The 24,914-nt window shown below is 41.2% G+C and overlaps 1 long non-coding RNA gene across 1 annotated transcript in view; it reads left to right on the top strand.

Moving 5' to 3' along the window:
• Positions 1-24,914, top strand: part of LOC132646437 (uncharacterized) — a 382,635-nt gene that overhangs the window by 43,558 nt on the left and 314,163 nt on the right. Inside the window, exon 2 of the long non-coding RNA XR_009584713.1 lies at positions 16,307-16,423. This is a non-coding gene — a long non-coding RNA (uncharacterized LOC132646437). The remainder of the gene's footprint in view (positions 1-16,306; positions 16,424-24,914) is intronic.

The raw sequence follows: 24,914 nt of genomic DNA, 5'->3' as shown, positions 1-24,914 counted from the left end.
TTGCATTGAACCATGAACACAGACCTAAAAATATGTGTACATATGGGTAATAAACAGACTTACATGCATACACCCATGCACTCACATATATATGTACCATGTTTTGATACACAGTGACAGCACATGTGCCCATACAGGCACAACACAGGCTTGCATATGTCTGTGTATGTATACAACATTATGCTGGTACAGGTACACACCCATGCATATCCATATAACATGTGCATATATGCCTACCATGCAAACACTGACAGATTTTCACTCACAAATTCTAATATAAACACATATGGAAAACACACTGGCTTGCACACGCAGGTGCACATATGTACATTTAATATACAGCACACTAAAATACCCATACACAAACATGCACGTCACAGTGACACACATGCACATACACACATACATGCGTACCTTCTCCACATGTTTACTACGATAAGATGACAAGATATTCATTTATTCTTCAAGGGATGAGGCCAATCTAAAATGGAAAGCAAAGTCAATTCCCAATGCTATGAAGGGATATGTTAACATCTCCTGTTCCTTTTCTCACAACAAAGTCACATCCAAAGCTTATTGTGCCTGGATGGTGCATGCTCAGGTGGTGGTTTGCCATCCACATCCTTGGCTCTCTCCTGCCTCCTGGACTTTTTCCTTGGTCATGGCGATAAGAGTAGAAATAACAGTTTGTCTGCTGTGATTCACACATTGAGACATCCCTACCAGATAAATCTGAAAGATACTTAAAAAACACAGCTTCAAAAACAGAAACTTATGACACCAGGACACAAGGATATTTTGTATCTATGCCCAGAGTTGCATATTAGCCAGTCACAAAGGTCCATTTCCAGAATGGTTCTTATCACCTCTTCTTTCCACCATGTTCAGTTTAATCCAGGTGGCCATCATCTGCCTCCTGGATGTCTTCAGTTGCTTTATGCTGACCTCTGTCCTACTGCTCAGGCTGCTCATACCATTTTGTACTGGATTAGCAAAGAGATCTTCAGGGAGAAAACCAAGCAGTCCTCTGCTCATACCCAGCACTCCGTCCCACAGTGAAGCCTCCCTCTTAGCTGTGGCCGCCAAATGCTGCATGCAGCAGCTCTTTTGTGCCTTCTGTATGCATCAGCTCAATAGATCCCTATGGTGCCCTAGCCTTCCTAGCACCCTGTCACTCTTGCTACTGTTTCAGAGGCCTTTGGATTTGCTGCTCTTCTGTCCCAGCACTGTCTTCCTCTGCTCAATAAAAGGATTCCTTTTCCTGTTTCACATCTTAGATCAATGTCCCCTCCTCTGAAATACTGTGCTTCACCTTCATGTCTCAGTCAGTGCCAGCTCTGCCAGTCTTCATCAACTCATGCTTCTGTGCCCCTCAACCTATGTCATTATCTACCAATGTCCTCTGCAATTATTTGTAAAACTGTAGTTATCTGATTCTCTGATTATTTTCACTGTCTAGACATAAAATTGATAAGATCAGGGTCAATTTTGTTTTCTTTACTGTTGATTCTCTAGTCCTATAATTTTAAGGCATTTATTAAATATTTGCTAAATGAATGAATGAGTCTTTTTTATTAATTTTTTTATTAATACAGCATCCTGCCTGCATATGTGCCTGTGTACCAGATGTCACTGTAGATGGTTATGAGCCACCATGTGGTTGCTGGGAATTGAACTCAAGACCTTTGGAAGAACAGCCAGTGTTCTTAGCCTCTGAGCCATCTCTCCCATTTTGTACCATCAGTCCATGAATGAGTCATTTTGACTCTGGGTGAATGAAAACTTAGAAATCTTGAAGAATCTGCTAATCTAGGTCCTATATTAGGAAGCTAACAGGAGGCACATGGTGTCTAAAGACTTTTGTCGGGAGTTCTATACAGTCTAGAGATTCACATACTCTAGTTCCCCACATTCTGTATTGATTGGTCACCTCTATCTTTTCTCTTCAGACCTTGCCATCTCCCTCACTTTGGACCTGATTTCCTGCTTGATAACACTTCTTGCAAGAAAAATGAATTTGTTTCTGACTCTAGCAATGAGCATGATGAATGTGCTCTCTTTTAAGTTCAAGACCTCAATTTAAATTATTTCCTGTTCATCTCAATCAGGAAGGTGTTTGGATCTGTGTTGAGACAAATCCCTGTGCCCACAAAGAGTAAGTTATTCCTCGTGCATTGACGTCTCCAGGCTGAGGGGAATATCCCCAGTTCCGACATAGCCTGCCTTGTTCCAACACCCACAGTGGGAGAGTGAGAATGTGCTCTTAACAGCCACTAGTTACACAGAGAGCATGTGGTTAGCTTCCTACACAATTTATCCTTAACTTGTCGCCTTTACAGTGACTGTCTCCTATGATCTGATGAAACACACACATCTGGTTTACACACACACAAAAAAAAAAAAAGAAAAGAAAAGAAGAGGAAAGAAAAGGAAAGAAAACAAGACAGGAGATTGAAGGAATTCATGAAGATAATCCTGCATTTTAGACAGGAAGCAGCCTGTTTCCTAAAATGCAGTTTGGAACTTTTAATTCTTAAAAGTCAATCTGTGTAGGTTTTAGTCTTATATGTAGCATCTTGAGAAAACAGCTTTGCCTATCTGAAACTTCGTTTGCCCATTTGTACAATGGGAGTCATAGCTACCACATCAAACAACGTTGTGAGGATTGAGTGAATAGGATGACTGACTCAGACTCAACTCACAGCATTTTAAGTTATTGCCAAGGCATGCTGAAGATGCTTTCTTGACTGGAGATATATTGTTAAAACACAGGCTTCATTATAACACAAAATTTTTGTCTTACAATTTCTTCACTTCAATTTCTACATTCAAGAAGTGGATAAAAAAACACTTCCCAGGCTGGAGGGAATGCAGTTCAGTTGATAGAGTGCTTGCCTAGCACACACAACGTTCTAATTCAACCTCTTATACCACATAAAGCCCAGGTGTGATTGTGCCTACCTGATATTCTAGCAAGTGGAATGAGGAAGCAAGCAGGCAGAAGGCCATCCTCAAAGATGCAATGAGTTTGAGACCAACCTGGACTACATGAGACCTTCCCCCATTTCCCATCCTGCCAAAAGTACCTATCACCTCATGTTGTTCTACTATTTAAATAAGTGTGAACCATAAATACAGATGGTATTTAGCACAAGTCAACCACTCAGAATATTATTTTTAGCACTGTGATTCTTGTACCATTCTATTATTATTATTTTCTTAGCTACTTTATGTTCAATGGAACTTGGCACAGGATTTAAACTCGAACAGACACTTAGTAAATGCAAAAGGAGTGAATTAATGGAACAGGAGAGTTTGGGTCTTCTGAATGGTCTGTGGCCCCTCGCTCATATACCTCCCTAGCCTTCCCAAAGAATGTTTCTCCCCAAGTTAAGCTAGCTCTATTAAACCAACCTGAACAAACCATGAGTTTTCTCTGCTTTTCATCTTCAGCTCAAAGCCCAGGTTTTGTTCTTGAGATGAACTGCAGCTGGTCCTATGGCTATCTAAGATGGTCTCTTTCCTGTCTACCTTGTCAACTCCCCTCATGCTACCTGTGAGTATTTGTTCTCTGACCTCCTTTATAAATTTAGTCACAGACTCTTGGTTAATTCTGGAATTGTAACTGTTAAAACTCATGTCTCCTTTCTCCATTTTTATCTCCTTCTCTGTTTGGCCCTGTGCCTGTATGCTGTATATTCAATTTGGTCCTGCTGAACAGAGGGCTTGGCTATGCACTGGTCTTACCAGATCCTTTCCTGGACCCTTACCTTCTCTGCTATGCATCCTGTTTACTATAGCCGTGCCTCCACTACCTTTATAATTTCACTCTGGATATCATATACTCTTTGAAGCCTCACCGCTGAGTCTAAAAACTTCTTTCCTCCCAAATTCATAAGATATTATTTGTGTGCATACACAAAGCAATCCCCACATAGCTTTGAAATGTTTTCTAGAAATTTTCATTTTGCATATAATTACTTTAGATCACATAAGTCACAGAGGCTTTAGGTGGAGGGCCCTTTTTGCTCTTTATTCCTTTCATTCTTCGTTGACCTTGACTCTCGCCGTCATAGTATGTTCGGGGACCAGCAATAATGACATCACCCAGGAAGTGGATAGATATGTGGAACCTCAGGCTCTGTTTCAGAATTTCTAATAGCCTTGAATGGCTTGTATGTATTTTAAGGTTTCCAGAGTATTGTTCTAGCTGTGTCCTGCAAATGTGTGTGTGAATGTGATTCCCCTTGATTCTTGTTGAACAGCAGGCTGGTTTATTCTATACTCGAAAAGCCTGGCTCAAGTGACTGGGGTACAGCCCCAAGACCTGCCTTTGTTCAGACAGCTGAAGATGACTGTGATTCAGCTACACCCGCTCAGAGGCACTGTATGCTTTATCCTCACCTCCAGCGTTTAGGATAGTGGAGAAAACTGTAGATACTCTCCAGATTTTTATTTGATTTATTTTCCTAAAACTTAAAAAAGGGGGTATTGGCCAGAGGTGAAGGGGTCAGTTTAACACTCAGGCTCCTGGCTGAGTCTATACCTCATATAGGTATCAGCTGATGAGCTATCCCCCTTGTGCTTGTTAAACACTGTCTGGAATGAGATCTATGCTCCACTGAGTTTTCGTGTTTTTTGTAAGACAGATAATATCAAATAATCACATCAATTTTTTACTTCTTTTCCCCCTTAAAAGCTTATTGCTCATTTCCCAGGTGTGGCTAGTCGCGCAGAATAGGCTTGTGTCCTCTCCTTCAGGCACCCTTACTCCTTGGTGATTCTCTTCTGTAGTTTGGATAGGACTTGTAATTTGCTTTTAACTAACAGAGCACAGCAAAGTGCCAGGATGTCCCCTTTCAATCACATGCCCCAAGTGTGGGGTTATGTTAGGTTGCTGCAGACTCTGGATATCAGGCTCCAGGTGGCTCCTCCTTGTGGTCTTGAGGAAGTAAATCTAGAGATGGTGGAGTTCAAACCGCAGGGAGATAAGGATGATCTTTGGAGATGATAGACAACAGTTGGCATAGAAAAACCATGAGAAGCTGTATTCTGCTAACACCATGTGATTAGGCAAACATGTTGTGATGGTTTGGATAAGAATGGGCCCAATAGGCCATTTGAATACATGGTCCCCAGTTGTTTGAACTGTTTGGGAATGATTAGAAGGCGTGGCCTTGTTGGAGGAGTTGTGTCATTGGGGATAAGCTTTGAGGTTTCAAAAGCCCATGCCATTTCCAATTAATTTTCTCTGCCTTCTGCTTTTGATAATGATACAAGTTCTCAGCTACTGTTTCAGCACCATGCCTGTCTGCCTTCTGCCATGCTTTCTGCCATGATAGTCATGTACTCTAACCCTATAGAACTGTAAACCCCAATAAATTCTTTCTTCTTTAAGTTACCTTGGTCATGGTGTGCTATCACAACAACAGAAAACTAAGACAGAGGTTCTTGTAGTCTGGGGAACTCAGCACTGGAGACAGCTTGATCAAAGCCTTGAGAGACCCTAAGAAGAAGATCCACAAAGTCCTGCTAGATTCCTAATCGCCAGGAACTATGAGATAGAAAGTGGAGGCCGAAGCGTACATGTTTATGGCTATTTGTTCCATAGCCATGACAGCTAGCACTCTTGTCAGCTTCAGGTGACCTGCGTGGCACAACTTAACAGGGGCGGGTGTGTGGGGGCCACTACTGGAGAGAGTCAGTGCTCAAGGAAGAACTGCATTTCAGTTGGCATACCCATAGAGTTCTCTTGACCTTTTCACTGCCTCATTCCCCACTTATAACAAAAATCAAATGTTTCTACTTGGGCTAACAAAGTCAGGTGACAACATCCAATATTCATGATCTATTTAGCACAACTGGCACAAAATTTGTTCTCTAAGTGAAAAGTGTGAGTATGCTTTATTTTTTCCCCTTTTTAATTGATTGTTTTTCCTGTGAAACACATCATTTTGGTAACACCATTCAGTGTTTCAGCTTCTGAAATGTGCTGACTCAGGCTTTCTTGGCAAACCAGACACACAAAGTGATGTGTTTTCATTCACCAAAAACTATGGGTTAGAGCAAAGAACTCAAAATACTTACTCCTGTGGTGACCAAACAGATGCAGTGTGTCCCTGTGAGTAACAAGCCCCTCCGTGTGTGTGTGTGTGTGTGTGTGTGTGTGTGCATGAACACACACAAATCTAGATTAATAATTCATCCGGAAGTGCTTCCCCTTGCTTAGTGCTCCTCTGCACAGCTTTTTGAGATCTCTCTAGTCACTGCATTATGTATATTGAATTGGTTCCCAGATAAGATTTGTTTACCCTGAAAGCAAGTGGCTTTTGGGAGTGAACACCAACAGGTAGGAACCAGAGAAGAGTCTGTCCTCAGCCCTGCTCAGATTGGCTAGAATGAAAAAATGATGACACATCTGTTCCTTCCTTGGCAGGGCCATGCTCTGCCTTGGCTTGACAAAGGCTAAGTCCAAAATCTGCTTTTCAAGTGGAAAAGGTTAAATGTCTGTGCAATGCTAGGCAGAAGGCTTTGTAATGGGTCCTCTAGGTAGGAACACACTGCTCCTCCGCAGTTTCAGCTCACATCTGCCAGGCTGATGAAGGAGGCCTTCCAAGTGCCAGTCTAATGCCTCCCTTCTCAGAGTGTTTGAAATGGAGAAAGGGGAGGATAAAATAGAAGCTTTCTGAAAATAGTTTCATGCTCCACAGTTAACGTAGGATGTCAAGGTAGAGTTTTACAGGGGAGTAAAGCTTTCATAATATAAAAACCAAAAAGGAGAGCTACCAGATTTGCTGAAGGAGATGTTGGAGAGAGTGAATAGTTGACAAACCCATCTTGTTCCTCCCAGCTGAGACATGGTTTCCAGTGATTGGCACCTACTATTAGTCCAGGGCCTGCCTATCCCCATGCAAAACTGCAAGACTCAGACTGCAGATGTGTGCAGTCTCCCCACTTCTCACATTCAGATATGATGGTAGGAGAAACCTGCTTCTCTTCCTAAGTCCTTCACTTGTCCTGGCACTGTACTTAGAGCCACTGTACTGTGAGGATTTAAAAAGGGCACAGAAGATAAAGGAGAGCTTATGCTAGGGGAAAAGAGTGAACCATTGCAGAAGCAGCTTCTATTCGTGTTTCCATTGTCGTCTATGAGTATTGCTGCCTCTGTCTGCTAACCCAGGCCCAATCCTGGAGGCTTCCAGCCTCCGGACATCTAACCTAGGCCTAGAATGTTTTCAGCCTCTGAAACTTACTGCTTAATAAGTTCACCTTTTCTTGCTCTTGCTGAGCTCTTAGACGGCTGGTTCAACTCAGCTGTTCTGGCTCAAACTCCTCTCCCAGCTGACTTATTATCTTTGGCTTTTCTCTCTGCCTCTGAATTTCTCTACTTGGCCTCAAACTCCAGCAATCTGCTCTCATCTCTGGATCCTTCTCATTCTCTGGCTCATTCTATCTTCACCTGAGTTCTCTTTCTGCAACCTGTCTCTCTATTACTGTCCTTATAAAAACTGCCTTCTCTCTCTCTCTCTCTCTCTCTCTCTTATTGCTCCTTAAGTAGTTTCCCTTTCCTCTCTCTTCTCATGAGAGTTGGTGTATCCTGTTCTGTCAAGTCTTTCTCTGATTTGTCACTGTTTCTTCTACTCAATAAGGCACCATTTTCAAATATGGGTGCTTCTTTCTACAAACTAACTTTACCTTCATTGCTTGGGATTAAAGGCAGGAGCCACCACAACTGGATCTACACTTCTCTTTACCTGAAACTTGCTCTATACCTGGCTGGCCTTGAACTCATATCCACTTGCCTCTGTCTCCTGGATTAAAGGCATGTTTATATTCTAGCTGGATTCCACAGACCTGGAAGGTCTTTGGATATGATCTCTTGCCAGAGCAGCCATGTTCTGAAGTAACATTCCTCTACACACCATAGTGTAAGAACATCTTGAGCAGATTGTAGATCAGTGCAGTTACTAAATCTCTCACAAAATTATATATATCACACAGAAACGAACACCAATAAGCATTGCTGGTCCCTTTCCTGCCCCTTTTTCAGATCAGAGCATTGAGTTTAATTTTATGACCTTTAAATTTTCTTATCATTTAAGACTTTGCCAAGAAAAGTTCTGTAGTTCCTCAGAGATTAATCAACAAGCACAAAATGCCTGCTGCCAACTACACCACATGTCCTGCTAAAGCAATGGTTCTCAGCCTTCCTAATTCTGTGACCTTTTAATACAGTTTCTCATGCTTTGTTGACCCCCCCAACCATAAATATTTTTCATTGCTACTTCATACTTGTAATTTTGCTAGTGTTATGAATTGAAATGTAAACATGTGATATACAGGGCATCTGACATTCGATCCCCAAAGGGGTCACAGCCCATAGTTTAAGAAGCACTGTGCCACTGTCTGACATCAGTGCCTATCCAGAAGAAGCTGGGGGTTTAGGGAAACAAGGTAGAGTGAAAGCTTGGGACAGAATGAACTAGGGACTAAGGGGGTATTTTCTGATGGTTTTTAGAGCTCAGAGAAATATAGAGTAAAAGAGCAATACAGGCAAGTCCAGGAGAGAAGGATGGGAAGGTACTATGGCTCATTCAGAACTCACATCAGGCTGTATTTGGAGACAGATAGGCTTCTTGCAGTGGTTCCGTTCCTCTATGTGCCCTCCATCTTGACTTAACTACTTTTGTTTCCTGTCTCCAAACACACCTTGATGATTAGATGCATTAAACTCTCTAAGTCTGCCCTTTCTCAGTACTTGGTCCCTTACAGAAACAAGAGGTGCCCACATTCCCTAACCTTCAGAGGCCCCTCAGCTTTTCTTTTGTCACCCCAAACTGCTATCTCACCTTGCTGTGCAAAAGGATGCTTTTCTTCTAGTTCTCTTTCCTAAGTTGGTGTGTGGACACATGTACATCTTTGGCATACTTATTATATGTGTGTACATGTGATGGTGGCTGTGAGAATGCTTATCATTTGTGGTGTGTGTGCATGTGCACATAGGGGGTGTCTCTGGGCATGTTTGTTTAGTGTTGAAAACCATTCTGTGTGCTTGACATCATCTCTACCCCATCAGCACACATGGTTGGATGTATACCACCATATAACTTCTTACCACCACATAACTGGTTTGTTTTGCAGACTAATCTTTTCTATGGCTAACATGTTGATCAAAGTGAAGGGGTAAAAGTAACAGAAGAAATTATAAGTGAAAGTAGAACACAAGGTTCTGGCTTGGCATCTATAATTTCTAGAATGAGAGAGTTATTCGGACATTTACTCTTGCTCCAATTTCACTTTTAACTCCCTTTCTCTCAACTACCATCATATTACAGAGACATATACCTGCTCACCTTTGTTTATTTCATACTGAATTTCAGAACATTCCGAATTTCAAGTGAGTATTCACTTTCCCCACCATCTCCTCAGGAAACATAGCCACAATTTCCAGAAACAAATATTTCTACAATAAAGGGTGCTGACAATTTTGTAGAGTAGATTGTACCGTCCTTGTCCTGAATGTCTCTACTGGCTCTTTCTGAATGTTTCATGCAGTGTCCACTCCACAGTCAAGGGGTTCCCAGCCCCCAATATGAATATGTAAATATTTAATTTTACCTAGTATGAATAGTTTCTTACAGCTTTGAAATATTAATTTCCTGTGCTTCTAGCCATTGGTCAGAAATACCAGGGTTCTTTCACGGTCTGTAACCTCCCTCTTAGCTATATTTCATCTTTAAGGACTCTCTAGCCCAGACAGCCTATCAACACTTAGCTCTGAGAGGCTTTTCACTTGTAAGAGTCTCCACTAGTCTGGTTTTGGGTGACCTTCTTTTTCTAGGGTATTTAGGGATGTGACAAAAATGCTTGCAGGCCAGTCACTACTGCTCACTGTGTCCACGGTCAGGTTGGGTGGGGTTGGTGTCCAGGCTGCCTGATGACCATATATTCATGGATACGGTATGGGGAGGTTGTTGAGAGTCCTTGGGTGCCCTCTCCCTTGTCACTTGCATGCTTTCATTTTCATTCTATCTCTACCTATTCTGGGAGCAGTCAATCTTTGCCTGTATTTGCAACCCCAGCAGGGAGCCCATTTTCATCTGAGAGAGGACTCCGTTAATAAATCTGGCTCATTTGTGTAGCAGTAGTAGAGCCATTGATTAGAGGGCTGATTGGAGCTGTGACTTTCCCTAGGAACAAAATTAAGAAAACAGATTAAAGGCAAATGATGGGAGGCTTTGTCTTTCTGGGGAGGGGGTGGGGAAAGATTCTCCCTATACACTGTGCTTCACTTATGAGTATTTTGCAAGATGAATTAACTCCTTCAGGCCACTGTGATGTTCCCCAACCCATAAAACAGAGGTTGCAGAGTTTTGGAGCTGAGGTAGATTTTATTAGTTAGTTATCTTAAGCCCTTCAATTTCTAGATGAGGACGCTGACATAACCAGGGTTGGATAGGTGTGCCAGAAGCTCCAGACTATGGAAAGCCTCTGTTTTTAATATCAAAATATCTGACACAAAATGACACTGGGCATTAAGCAATTGCAAGCCAAAGATGGCTCCTCCATTTGAAGTGGACCTGCTCCTCAATGATTGCTTATAACTACTTGGAAGTACATGTTGAAAAGCAAGGCAGTACCTGTTGCTTAAACACTTCCAGTTTAGTCCTACCTTTGCTGCCTTCCTGACATCTTCCCTTGCATCTTTCATTCCTACTCATACTAACCCTCTTTCATTTGGCATGTCTTAGTCACTGTTCTATTGCTATAAAGAGACACCATGATCATAACAACTCTCATAAAGGAAAACATTTAATTGGGGCTTGCTTATAATTTCAGAGGTTTATTTGATTGTCATCATGGCAGGGAGCACCTGTTGGTAGACATGATGCTAGAGAATTCTTAGCTGAGAGTTCTACATCTGGATTTGCAAGCAGTAGGAAGAGAAAATCTCTGGGGCTGGCTTGGGCTTTTGAAACCTTAAAGCCTCTCCTCAATGACACACTTCCTCTAACAAGGCCACACCTCACAGTCCTTTCAAGCAGTCCTGCTCCATGAGCATTCAAATACATGACCTTGTAGGAGCCACTCTAGTCAAACCACCACAGCATACATCAGTAGGATAACTCTTACCTTTTCAAAGCATCTTCTTTGCTGGCACACATCACTAGAATAACTTTCACCTTTTCAAAGCATCTTGAACACCTGGGAGACTAAGCTTTCTTCTGTTTCACCAGCTTTCTCCTTTTCTTCCATCTCCTCTTCTTCCTTCTCCTTCTCCCCAGCTTCTTCCTGTTCCTTTGGGACAGGTTTCCAGGTTTGTTTCCAGCTTACTATGTAATCAGAGCCAAACTCCATATCCCAAGTAACGGGATTACAGGTATATGCCACCCTGTCTGAGGAGCTCTACCAGTTCTTGATTTTGCATTGTCATTTGCTCATATCAGATCTAACTACAAAGTCATTAAGAATAAGAAACAAACAATAAGTGTCTACTCATGACCTACTGTGAACTGAGAAAGAAACAGGGTTGTACTGTGCATTGATTGCTGTTCCTTGAATGTAAAGAAGTTTAGCTTATGTATACACAAAGAATATTAATGAATGGATGAAGATATGAAGGAGATCACACATATGAGTATGGTATTTAAGATCATCTGCTGGACACTCTAGAGCTTTGCAATCTTGCTGTACTGATCAATGATTTTTAAGGTCTTTGATAGGAAATGCCTTCGGATTTAAGTTATTAATCATTGTACATCTTTATAGAAAAATACTTTTTTAAGTTAAATTTGAGAATTTGTACCCATAAGAACCTTTTGCTTATATAACTTTGGTCTTCATAGAAATCTTCTGAAAAGCTTGTTAGCATTCCCACTTTACAGATGAGCAAAGTGAAGCCTCAGGAGATTCTTCATGTACCTAAAATCAAGACAAATTTCAGAAGGGAAAACCAAGACCATTTTCTGATGCACATTCTTGAACCCTTTTACTATTCTATCCTGTTCCTCAGATCCAAAACTGTCATTCTGGATATTGCCTTCTGATTTGATTTTCTAGGGTTCTAGAACAATGATAAAATAAATTCACTTCTAGAAAGTGAACTAGAAAAGTTATACTGAGTTTTATAGAGTCCCTAACATAATTCTCAGGGATGTGTTCATTCACAAGAAAACAAAACCAAAAATCAAACAATCAAAAACAAACAAAATAGTTTTCTTAATAATGGAGGTTCTATTATAAATTATAACTGCCCAAGTATGTGCACTATCACCACAGATATGAACATGTAAGAGGTGCAAGTGTGTGTGCTATGTGTATGGACGTCTTTATTCATATGCCTGTGTCTATGTGAACTGATGTGTATGCACTTTTTGATTAGGTTAGAGCCAGTGAATAGGGTCACTAGTAACACGCCACATTCCAGATCTTTACACTAACCAGTGTAACAATCATATCGCCTCTAATAAGTTAACTGCTGGAGGTTATGAGTGAACTCCAATCTCCATATCAAACACAACAGACCAGACTTCCCAATAGCTGGAGGCAAGTGGGGAGAGGAAAGTGAAAGCATTTTTCTTTTTGCTTGTGTTGGAGGAACATAGTGGCCCCCCAATTGGCAGGATTCTGGAGTTCTATTTGCCCTTGCTCATTATGCTAGAGCTGGCACCAAGCCTGTGTATGAGAGGAGGAAAAGGAACAAGTTAACCTGATTCTGTTTATATTGGATAAAAGCTATGATGCTTGACAGTAATCTGTATCTCAGCTCTATTTACTTTGCAAATAGAATAAGAGGTTTACTGCTTGTGTAGAAGAGTGATGGAAACTGGTGGGAGAGAAAGGATGAAGAAGAAGGAGGAGGAACTAGGCTTTGGTGTAGAATAGATAAAATGATGCTTGACCTAGAGCCCAGACTTCTAGTTCTGCCATTGTCACTATGTGTGATCTTGGTCAGACACTTCCCCTTCTGAGCTTCAGTTTCAGTCTGTAACATTTTTCAGGAGAATCTGAGCTTCCACACTAGCATCTAATGAGCAGGTTTCTGACCTCACTCAACAGGGCATGTTGCTGCTGTTTAAAACACAGTAACTAAAAAGCAAATTCTTCCAAATGTATTAATAGACTCCTATCATACAGCAGTTTCTAGGCCCTACAGTATCTTGTAGGATTTCTACTAACTTATCCAGGCAGCTGAAACAGGGAAAGATGGATGAGTTTTTATTGAAAATGTTCCAACCTGGGATGGGATGCACATCAGGTGGAGCATTTGCTGAGTATGTGAAAAGCTCTGGAGTCTAAAGCTCCACCTCACCTCCACTCCCTGACTCAGGGAACGAAAAGGCCATGGTTATTATCTGACTCCTTAATCTACTAAGCTTGCCTGTGTTAGGATTTAGATAAACAAAGTGTATGGAGTAGCATGACATTTTGAAGATGAGGCCACTCCAGAGATATTTTGCTAGGACTGGTCCTCATTCTGATTCTGTCTAGTGTGCAACAAATCTTTTCGGGTGTCTCAACCTCCTCTTCATTAGAAGAGTCATGCTTCTGGGAGCACTAAATGAGCCGGTGTCCCCAAAGAGCAGAGAACACCACTAGGCTTGTCCTGAATGACCAACGGTAGTTAGCAGTCACCGACAGTAACTCTATTTTTTAATGTAATAGTTAGGTGATCTCTGTCAGTTTGCAAATGATCTTGAGATACTTAGCAGACATTTTCAGGGTAAGAGTAAGTGTAGGTTTTTAAAAAAATATTACTATGAAATATATCAATCATCTGGCCATAGGCTTTTTTTTTTGAAGGGAGGCTTTTAATGACTGCTTCTATTTCCTTAGCAGTTATAGGACTATTTCACTTGTTGACCTGATCTTGGTTTAATTTTGGTAAGTGGAATCTATCAAGAAAATTGCCCATTTCATTTAGATTTTTGAATTTTATGGCATGCAGGCTTTTGAAATAAGACCTAATGATTCTTTGGACTTCCTCAGTGTCTGTTATGTCCCCCTTTTCATTTCTGATTTTGCTGATCTGCATAGTTTCTCTCTGCCTTTTAGTTAGTTTGGCTAAGGGCTTGTCTGTCTTGTTGATTTTCTCAAAGACCCAGCTCTTGGTTTCATTGATTCTTTGTATTGTTCTCTTTGTTTTTATTTTTATTTTTAATTTCAGCCCTGAGTTTGATTATTTCCAGCTGTCTATTCCTCTTGGGAGTGTTTGCTTTTTTGTTTTGTTTTAGAGCTTTCAGGTGTGCTGTTAATTTGCTAGTAAGAGATCTCTACAATTTCTTTATAAAGGAAGTTAGTGCTATGAACTTTCCTCTTGGCAATGTTTTCATTGTGTCCCATAATTTTGGGTATGTTGTGCCTGCATTTTCATGAATTTTCAGGAAGTCTTTAATTTCTTTATTTCTTTCTTGATCCAGTGGTCATTGAGTATAGAGTTTCTATGAGTTTGTAGGCTTTCTGTTGTTTCTGTGTTGAAGTCTAGCTTTAATCTGTAGTGATATGATAAAATACAACGGATTATTTCAATTTCTTGTATCAGTTGAGGCTTGCTTTGTGACTTATGCTCAATATTGGAGAAGATTCTGTGAGGTGATGAAAGCAGGTATAGTCTTTTGTGTTTGAATGAGAAGTTTTGTAGATATCTGTTAGGCCCATTTGGTTCATGACTCAATCTGTTAGTTTCATTATTTCTTTGTTGAGTTTTTGTCTCAATGACCTGTCCTTTGGTGAGAGTGGAGTGTTGAAGTCTCCCACTATTAATTGTGTTGGGGATCATGTGAGAATTAAGTTTTAGTATGTTTCTTTTATAAAAGTGGGTGCCCTTGTATTTGGGCATGCATAGATATTTAGAACTGAGATGCCATCTTGGTGGATTTTTCCTTTGATGAGTATGAAGTGTTCTTCCTCATCTCTTTTGATTAATTTTGGTTGAAAGTCTATTTTATTAGTTATTAGAATGGTTTCTTCAGCTTGCTTCTTGGGTCTGTTGCTTGGAAAACCTTTTTCATCCCTTTACTCTGAGGTAATGTCTATCTCTGTTGCTGAGGTGTGTTTCTTGCATGCAGCAGAAAGATGGATATTATTCATGCATCTATTCTATTAGCTGTGTCTTTTTATTGGGGAACTAAGTCTGTTGATATTGAGAGATATTAATGATCAATGATTGCTTGTTCCTATTATTTTGATGTTGATAGTTGTGGTGTGTTTGTATGTTTCTCTTCTTTTGGTTTTGCTGCAATGGAGTTATCTATTTCTTGTGTTTTCTTGGGTATAGTTAACCTCCTTTGTTGGAGTTTTCCTTCTAGTGTCTTCTGAAAGGCTAGGTGTGTGCATAGATATTGTTTAAATTTGATTTTCTCATGGAATGTTTTATTCTTTCCATATATGGTGAATGAAAGTTTTTCTGGATATAGTAGTATGAGCTGATATCTGTGGTCTCTTAAGATCTGAAAGACTTGTCCAGGCTCTTCTAGTTTTTAGAGTTTCTGTTGAGAAGTGTGATTCTGATAGGTTTGCTTTTATGTGTTATTTGGCCCCTTTCCCTTGCAGCTCTTAATATTTTTTCTTTGCTCTGTACATCTAGTGTTTTGATTATTATGTGGTAAGAAGATTTTATTTTCTGATCTAATCTATTTAGTGTTTTTTTTATGCCTCTTGTATGTTTATAGGCATCTTTTTCTTTAGGTTGGGGAAATTTTCTTTGATGATATTGAAAATGTTTTCTGGGCTTTGGAGCTGGAAATCTTCTTATATTTCTATTATTCTTAGGTTTCATCTTTTCATAGTGTTTTTGATTTCTTGGATGTTTTGTGTCGGGATTTTTTTTAATGTAACTTTTTCTTTGATAGATGTGTTGATTTCTTCGATTGTATCTTTTACACCTGAGGTTTTTCCTCCATTTCTTCTGTTCTGTTGGGGATGCTTACCTCTGTAGTTTCTGTTTTCTTCTCTAAGTTTTCCATCTTTAGAATTTTCTCACTTTATGTTTTCTCTATTGTTTCTATTTTCATTTTCACATCTTGAACCGTTTTGTTCATTTCTTTCACCTGTCTGCATTTTCCTGTGTCGTTTAAGTGATTTATTTCTTTCCTCCTTAAAGGCCTCCATCTGTGTGATTGTATTTTCCTGCATTTCTTTAAGGGGTTTAGTTGTTTCCTCTTTAAAGGCCTCTGTCATCCTTATAAGCATAGATTTAATGTCACTTGTGTTTCAGCTATGTCAGGCTATCCAGGACTACTTGCAATGGGGTAACTTGGTTCTAGTGGTGCCGTATTGTTGATTGTGTTCTTATGCTTGCCTTTAGCCATCTGCTGTCTCTGGCATTGGCTGGTTGTTCCTGGTGACCTCTGGATTTCTTGGAGGTGCAAGAAGAGTCCTGGGTGGGAGCCTGGATTTTCCTGGAGCAACAGTCCTCAGAATGGTAGGTATGGTTGTGAACTGGCTGCTGGATAGCAGGGAAAAACCTGTCATTCTCCTTAGGTGGCTGAGGAAACCCACAGACAAGGGACTGGAGTGTAGCCTGTATGATCTGGAGGACTGGCAGGTGTCCTCAGGAAGTCAGGAGCACTTCTCATGCTTATAGTCTACAGCCCTGCCACTTGCTTGCTTTCTTGCTCCACAGAGACTGGCATTTTGGAGTCTGCAGCATGGCCTCTCACTCACTCTGCAGTCACTGTGGTCCTGCTACCCAGACACTGTGCGTGCTGGCCATCGCCATCTTGGATCTCCAGGCTTGTATTACTTAAGAACACTGGTGTTTCTCTCAGTAAGGCCACAGGGCAGGGAGAATGCTCACAGAGAAAATTCAAGATATAGCAAGTAGTTTCCCATCCACATTTCATGCAGTGTGAAATAAAAGTAGATATGATTAGAAAATGAAGGTGAGCCAAAGCACACTATCTCTCTGCCTATGGCTGTGACCTCTTGGAGTTTCAGTAATAAGCATGTTTATCTAAATAGTGTGCTGATCATACTCATCAATTCTGTACTCCAGACTTCTAGCAGACAGATACATCCTGGCTCATGGAGCCAGGCACATTGTGTGTTCAGTCTGAAGGCTCTGAGAAGGCTTACTTATGGCAACCAGTTTCTTTAAAAGAGTTTCAAGAGGAAAACAGCCTTCTTTGAAAGCAAGGAATGGGCGAAGAATAGGTATGTGAGTCTTCCTTAAGTAGAGACTCTCTTGTTGACATTATTGTTTTTCACACTAATCTTTATGCGGATGGAGAAACTCTGGGCACTGTGACAGGCACATAATTAACCTTATAGATAAGGACTGAAGTCCTCAAAATGAGAGAAAGATAAAAGGGAATGATGAAAGGCAAGTGGGGTCTCTGAGATTGTTAATCACAGCTTCCAGGGGAGAAAGCCTACCTCTTATGAAGTTATTTGTCTATATTGTTTCCTTGCTGGAAAGGCTCTAGGTGTGGTGACTTCTGGTTTCATTCTGGATTATTTGAGAGCTCCATGAAATACACAGAAGAGCTCTGTACAGGTTTGTGTCTCCTGGGTTTTCAAGGTTGCAAAGCTGTCTTGGCCTCCCCCACCCCACCCCAGTGATCTCTGTTGTTAGGCTTTGTCTTATGATATAGAGATGAAGGCAGAGGCTCTATGTCCCTTGCTTGTATTTCTCAGTTGGATGGTGGTAGTGTACAGCATGGTTCTGTCCTGTTGTGTGATATGATGCTGAGAAGCCATGTTAATTCTTCAGCCCACTGTGTGTTGATCATAGCCCACATACTTTAAATGTTCCAGGAAATCTAACAATGGCTAAAGAGTTATACCACCAAGGACATAGTGATTCAGAAGCAGGATTTATTTCATTGGAAAATCTGAGTGAAAAATCATATTAAGACTCTGAATGGAGGCTGTGCTCAGCCCTTTACCACTCACACTCAGGCTTGCCCGTTTGCAGAGCTGTTTCAGGGTTTTTTGACTGGTAAACTTTATGAGAGGCCAACATAATCTTATAGCCTCTTTGGGGAAGAGGCTTGTAAGATGGACAGGAATGGAGGTTAGTAGACAATTTAGGGTGGGGAAGCTTGTTTTTAATGCTAATCAGAAATGTGGCATTCTAACTCTTCTTTCTTCTGAACTTAAGAAAGAATGAAAAAAGAGTCACTTCCTGATACTCTTGAACTTGGTGACAATTTGTCAAATGGTGGCTAGGTTCCCATTTTCTAAATTTCTGCCCAAATCTATTTTTATCACATGGTTGATAGAAGAAGGCAATAGAAAGGAGCAGCTCACCACCATCATTGCAATTTTGCTAAGAGACATTAACACAACTTCAAAGAGACATCGGCACAACTTTGTGATAGGCACACAGATAAAGGCTGGGCCCAACCTGTGTCACAAGAAGACTCCAGACCACTGATCTTCCTTGCAGGCTCCCTCTGAGTCCATTTGTATGGAAAGTTACAATAATTTAATCAGCTTAAAGACTCTCTTCTCAGTTCTGAAAACAAACTGAAAAGGTTTCACCCAAAGAGAACAGACTTGGTGGAATAAAAAAGCAAGTTTCTTCTGGTACCAAAGCAGTATCCCTAGCTAGGATAGAGAATATCTAGGATGTTGGTAGCTTGAGAGGCGATGGAGAAGCCCTGGGTGTTGTCCAAGCTGACGGTCAGAACAGGTTTGTCCAATCCAGGGCAGGAGAATAATTCTTAGAGTTGTTCAAGAGGCAGAACCAGAGATGGGAGCTCTTATTCAAGTTTTTCTTTTCTTTTCTTTTCTTTTCTTTTCTTTTCTCTTTTCTCTTTCTTTCTTTCTTTCTTTCTTTCTTTCTTTCTTTCTTTCTTAGAAAACCTTTTTAGGAAGAAAAATAAAGGACACAGGAGAGGGCAGAGCAAAAACAAAGACAAGAATATGGTGTTTTTCTTAAGAGCTAGCTGCAGGCATAGCACATGGGAGACATTAGAACTCAAATTAGGAGGATGAGTAGGATTCATCTTGAGACCAGCTATGTCTGTTTTTGTATCTCTGGAGGTAATGGAGAAAATACCTCTTCAGTAGGGAGGCTCCTGATTAAAAGCTGAAAGCTACAGATGTGGGTAGACAGCATGTGACCATGTGCACTGATGGTGACGCTGTGTCTGCAGGTGGAGAGACCTCGGCAGCTCTAACAGCATCCACATGATGGGGGTTGCAGCACTGTTACAGCAGTGGTTCTTTGTACCTCAGGCAGTTCCAGTAAACTGGCCCAAGGATTCTTTTCTGGAGGGGGAGTGGTCTGTGAAATGGATACAGTCATGGCTCTTATCAGGGTGGACCAGACAAACAAGCCTGGGCCACCAGCACACACACAACACATCAGTTCTCTCAAACTTTTATTTCTAAAACCCTCTCTCATGTCATTCAAAACCAGTAATTTACCTAAATGCAAACCATGATATTTATATGAAAATTCCTGTGTGTTGCTTACAACTTAAAGGACACAAGGCTTTCTTAGGAAGGGAAGTTGGCAATTTCCTGGAGATATATCTTTACTGCTAGCATTTTCCTAGAGGATGAGTACCCTATGAGCCACTTCTCCCTGGAATTGTCTGTAACAGAGGAAGAGCCCTTCTGTATTTTCTACTCAGTGCCCATGCCAGGCATAAATGATGCGCAAAATTCAGGCCATTTTGTCTGTTTGGGATGGTTCCATGACATTCCACAGATACTCTATGTCTATATAGCCCTGCTAGACTCAGAGTGACCAGAATCCCCTCTGATCAGTGACATTTCCTATGAGGACCTCATAGAATTGTGTATTTTTCCTCTTGGTCTCTTTGCATGTTACTTTTTGTTTTAAACTTATATTGATTATACTTTATTCACTTTGTATCCCCTTATAAACCCCTTCTTTCTCCCCTCCTAATCCCACCTTACCTCTCCCTTCTTCATGCATGCCCTTCCCCAAGTCCCCTGATAGGGGAAGTCCCCCTCTCCTTCCTTCTGATCTTAGTCTATCAGGTCTCATCAGGAGTGGCTGCATTGTCATCTTCTGTGGCCTGGTAAGGCTGCTCTACCCTCAGAGGGAAGTTAATAAAAAAGCAGGCCAATCAGTTCATGTCAGAGACAGTCCCTGTTCCCATTACCAGGGAACCCACTTAGAGACTGAGCTGCCATGGGCTACATCTGTGCAGGGGTTCTAGGTTATCTCCATGCATGGTACTTGGTTGGAGTATGAGTCTCTGGAAAGACCCCTGTATTCAAATTTTCTGGTTCTGTTGCTCTCCTTGTGGAGTTCCTGTCCTTTCCAGATCTTACTATTTCCCACTTCTTACATAAGATTCCATTCACTCTGCCCAACAGTTAGCCATAAGTCTCAGCATCTGCTTTGATAGTCTGCAGGGAAGAGCCTTTCAGAAGCACTCTGTGGCAGGTTCCTAACTTGTTTCCTGTTTTCTTCTTCTTCTGATATCCATTCTCTTTGCCTTTCGGGATGGGGATTGAGCATTTTAGTCAGGGTCCTCATTCTTGATTAGTTTCTTTAGATGTACAGATTTTAGTAGGTTTATCCTATATTATATGTCTATATGAGTGAGTATATACCGTGTGTGTCTTTCTGCTTCTGGGACAGCTCACTCAGGATCTGCATTTTACTTTTAAGATAAATGACTGGTGATAGTATTGTCAGGACCAGAACACATAAAAATTTGAAGTTCATTATTCATTTTCACAAATATGCATACTCCTTTACTGAGTTCTCTATTGTCATTTTAAGGTGTCTAAGAGCTCCTAGAGCATCTTTGCTCCTCCCTTATCCACTAATTGTGCTTCCATATACCCAAGCCTTGCTTGGAACCTACATGGCTTCTACTTATCCTACCAAAGCAGCTTCCTCTTAGGTTATATTCCCTTTAGGTACTGCTTGCTGCCTATGTGATGATACAGGACAACACATTTGCATTTGAACAAGACCAGCTCCTAAATAAAATATCTCTGCCCCTGTGCAAGAATTGTCTTGGTTAACATTCCAGAAATGAGGCTGTGGGAAGGAGATATGCAAAGCAGCTGCTGGGCAAATGGAAATAGAAGAAACACACATGCAAACAGCAACATAGGTAGCATGAACTATTGCTTAGGGAAGGAAAGAGAGAAAATTATGTGGATGAGGGGTAGAAAGGAAACCCACCGTCTAGAGGGAGAAGTCTGCCATGAGAACATGAAGAAAGAAAGAAAGCAGAAATGGAAAAATGCCACTGGAGAAATCTGGCTAAAGGAGCCAGAAATATTTGGGGTTTCAGACAAAACAAGTGTAAGGGAAAAAGCACAGCTTTGGAATCACAGAAAAAGTGGTGGAGGTTTGGTCCAACACATTGTAGATGCACATAGTGTTTACCCTCCCCTTGGCTCTGTCTGATTATCTTGCATGTTATGGGAGAATTACTGGTGGGTGTTTGGGCAGTTGGACAAGATGCTGCATACAGATTCCTGAGAACAACAGCTGCTAAGTAAAAACAACTGGAGAAACACAGCTTTTGTCTTCTATAATCCCCATTCAAATTCAAGCGTCATAGTGTACAGAGAGAGGGAGGGAGAGAGAGAGACAGAGACAGAGACAGAGAGACAGACAGACAGAGACTGACAGAGAGACACAGACATAGAGAGAGAGGAAGGGAGGGAGGAAGGAAGAGAGGAGAGCAGAGGGAGGCAGGGAGAGAAAGGAACATGGAAGACCCTTAGATGTGAGAACAGTGGAGAAAACATGTTTTAGATCATATCCTAGAAAAGTTTTATAGTATCAGAGTGTTGGGGAGAAGATAACGTGTGCCTTAATTTGGGATTATTTCTGGAAGTTGCCATTTAGGTCTTGTTCCCTAAGAAGCCTGTTGAAAAGGATTCAAAGAAAAGCGGGATTCAGGCAAGGTCAGGAAACTATTTTCTGGAAAAACTAAAGGACAAGGCTGGGAAAGGCAAGACAGTCTCCAGAGATGGCTGAGGTCTGTGAATGCTGGAATTTCAATTTTTCAGTACTGACCAGTGCCTTATCTGAGTCTCTGTGTGTTCAACAGTCTAATATGGACACTGGATATCCTGATATATACTAAGTAGGCACATGTGGCTGGTGGCCACTATACTATGGAGAGCAGATTTAACTCAAACCTATCTAAAGTAGTATTACTGGATTTCACAAGATATGGAAACATATATAAAAAAAAGCTAGTTCTGTGTATGGGAGCTGCAAGGCCCTTTGTAAATTCTCTCTTGGATTCTTGCCCTTAAGTTCCCAGATGTGGAAGATAGCATCTTCTGACTCTGGCATTTCTGCTAGCTACATTACATCCTGGATACTTAGTACCCATGGTGTAACAACTTGTTTCATATTGTTTTGCTGTGCTTTGTATAGTTAAGAGACTGAATGTTTTCTTATGCGATTATGTCTTTTTTGAGCACAATCCAGAAGTTTTTTTTTCCTCCTGGTCCTAGCAATGGAGACCTAAAGCAACCCAGTGTTAGATGGTAGAGTGATTCAAAGGCTTAGAGAAGCAATTGGCTTAATTGTGGAACATCTACCAATGAGAACAGCAGAGGTAGCCATCCTATTCTTTGTTCATCAAGGACAGGCTAACTGCTTGTGGAAATATTACTGTCAGGACAACTGAGCATGGACAACTAGATTCTTTCTGAGAGAGATCTGGCTCTGAGTGGAAGATAATGAACACGTGAATTTTAACCAGTATTTTCAGATCATGATGGCACTGGCTTAGGTAGCAACCATGAATTATAATATTCTTGTTGTTCTTTTTATTTAAGCTTTTCTGGGCATTATGTTCAACATACATTCACTGGCTTTCTCCCTCTCTCCATGTATCCATTTCTTCCTCCTTTCTACTTTTCTGATGTGGAGTCCCCCTCCTCTTCATTTTGAGTAGACTTCATGATAGAGCAGAAATGTCAGTCAGTTGTCTGACCATTGGCCTTGCACAGCCGTCTGCATTAGCTGACTGGGCTGACTTCCAGAGCATCACCCACTGTCCATGAATCATTACAGAAGCATTACTGCTGTCAGCAATTCCACTCTATACAAATTATTATTATTATTATTATTATTATTATTATTATTGGCAGATAACACTGAAATTTTAAACAGCTCAATCTTGCTTAAGTAATGTGAATTTGGTGGCTCTAAAAATGACTTTCTGCCTCATCAGTGAGAATTTGCCCACTGAGGTAGAAGGGCTCAGAGGCAGAGGAAGACAGTAGGTCTAGAACAATTGGAGCCTGGAGACAGCTTTGTTTTGTGTTTCCCAATCAGATTTCACCCTCTTCCCAGCACCAGTCCTTTCTTTATTGTCAATGGCAAGATGAAGCTTCTGGAAGTCCAAGTAATGTAGTAGAGTGAGCTGGGAATGAGTTACCGTGGCCCCTGCGGAGTCTCCAGACACTGTTCAGGTCTGCACACTAGGGAACTGAGAGCCACATGTTATTGCTAAGGGTCCCAGTATAGCTCAGTGTCCCTGTGGTAGAGACTATAACTAAGTCTGGAACTTCACAACTAGGATTATTTTGTTTCTTTTAAAACTCTCAGAAAGTGTGTCTCTAGTCACTCAGGAGCATAGTGTGTATATGTGTGTGTGTGTGTGTGTGTGTGTGTGTGTGTGTGCAGTTAAGGAGTATAGTGGCAGAACCAGGAATCAGGTACTGAGCATAAGAAGAGGTTGATCAAAGTCAGGCTATGTCGACAAAAGAATTGGATATGCTGATGACCAAATCCAGTAACGTGGCAAAGAACTTAGACATGGAAGGTAAAAGAAGGCAGAAACATTTAAGTTCCTAACAGCAACAGACATCCTACAACTCAGAGATGAAAACAGGAAGAAAAACAAGTGGTAAAGGCCTGTGGTGGCTCTAACAAACCTTGTTGCAGGTTGCTGAGGCAATCCTGGGGTCAGTTCTGGGATCTTTATGTTCTTTCTGTGTGGGCAGGAGCAGGAGGGTGGTCAAGGACATGTAGGAAGAGACAGTGAGAAGAAATGACTCAGTCTGAATGAGACTAAGGAGGAAGCAAGGGAAACTGGGCTTTTATTCTGCTGCTACCACCTGCAGATTGTAGGCTTTCACAAACTCAGGGAGCTGTGTCTATCTGTTTCTCGTCAGCATTGCAGATGGTTGGTGCCCCATCACAATGAACTTAGACTAGCACATGCTGCAGTGACAATTAGAGTGCTGGGTGATTTCATGGCTACAGTCTGTCACTCTCTTACTCCCGCCTTCCTCAGTTACTGGGACAATGGCAGGTCTTTGGCTGAGGCTGAGTTGGGAGTAGAATTTACTGTATGTGATCTTGGAACAAAGGTTTACCAGTATAGATTCCAGCTTTCTCATGACTCTCTTCTAGATGAACCTTCAATACTGTGACCTAGAAATTTTCTGTGGGGACTCATAAAAGGCTCCACTCTGTACACTCTTTCTTTATCCAACATGGACTTGATCCACAGGGCAGGTTCTGCCTAAAAGGGTCTGTCAATAGAATAAAAGCCTGTTGAACTTGAACAAAATGCATTCTGGCAGCTTTTCTGTGGGACATGAGGCAAGGAGAGTGGAGGTAGAGACTTCTTTCTGCTGGTCACTAATGTTAAAGTCCAAACAAAACCTCGTGATCACCATTTCTTGATGGTTGCTATGATTCCAACCATGGAGAGTTTTGTCTTCTATTAAAGGCTCCATGACGGCTGAAGTGATGGCTCAGAAGGTTAGGAGTGTTTGACACTCATGTAGATGACTAGCATGTTCAGTTCTCAGAACCCGTGTTAGGCAGCTCACAAGCTCCTGTAGCTCCACCTCCAGGAAACCTGATACCTTCTGTCCTCTGTGGGCATATACAAATATGTGTAAGTATACACACAGAGAAAGACACACACAAAGATAATACATCTTTATAAAACCTCTATAACATTATATGGTTGCTGCTTTGGCAAATT

This window comes from Meriones unguiculatus, chromosome 11, assembly GCF_030254825.1.
Source record: "Meriones unguiculatus strain TT.TT164.6M chromosome 11, Bangor_MerUng_6.1, whole genome shotgun sequence".
Taxonomy (NCBI): Eukaryota; Metazoa; Chordata; class Mammalia; order Rodentia; family Muridae; genus Meriones; species Meriones unguiculatus.
Note: the sequence above shows the minus strand (reverse complement) of the source record. Positions and strands in the feature narration are given on the sequence as shown.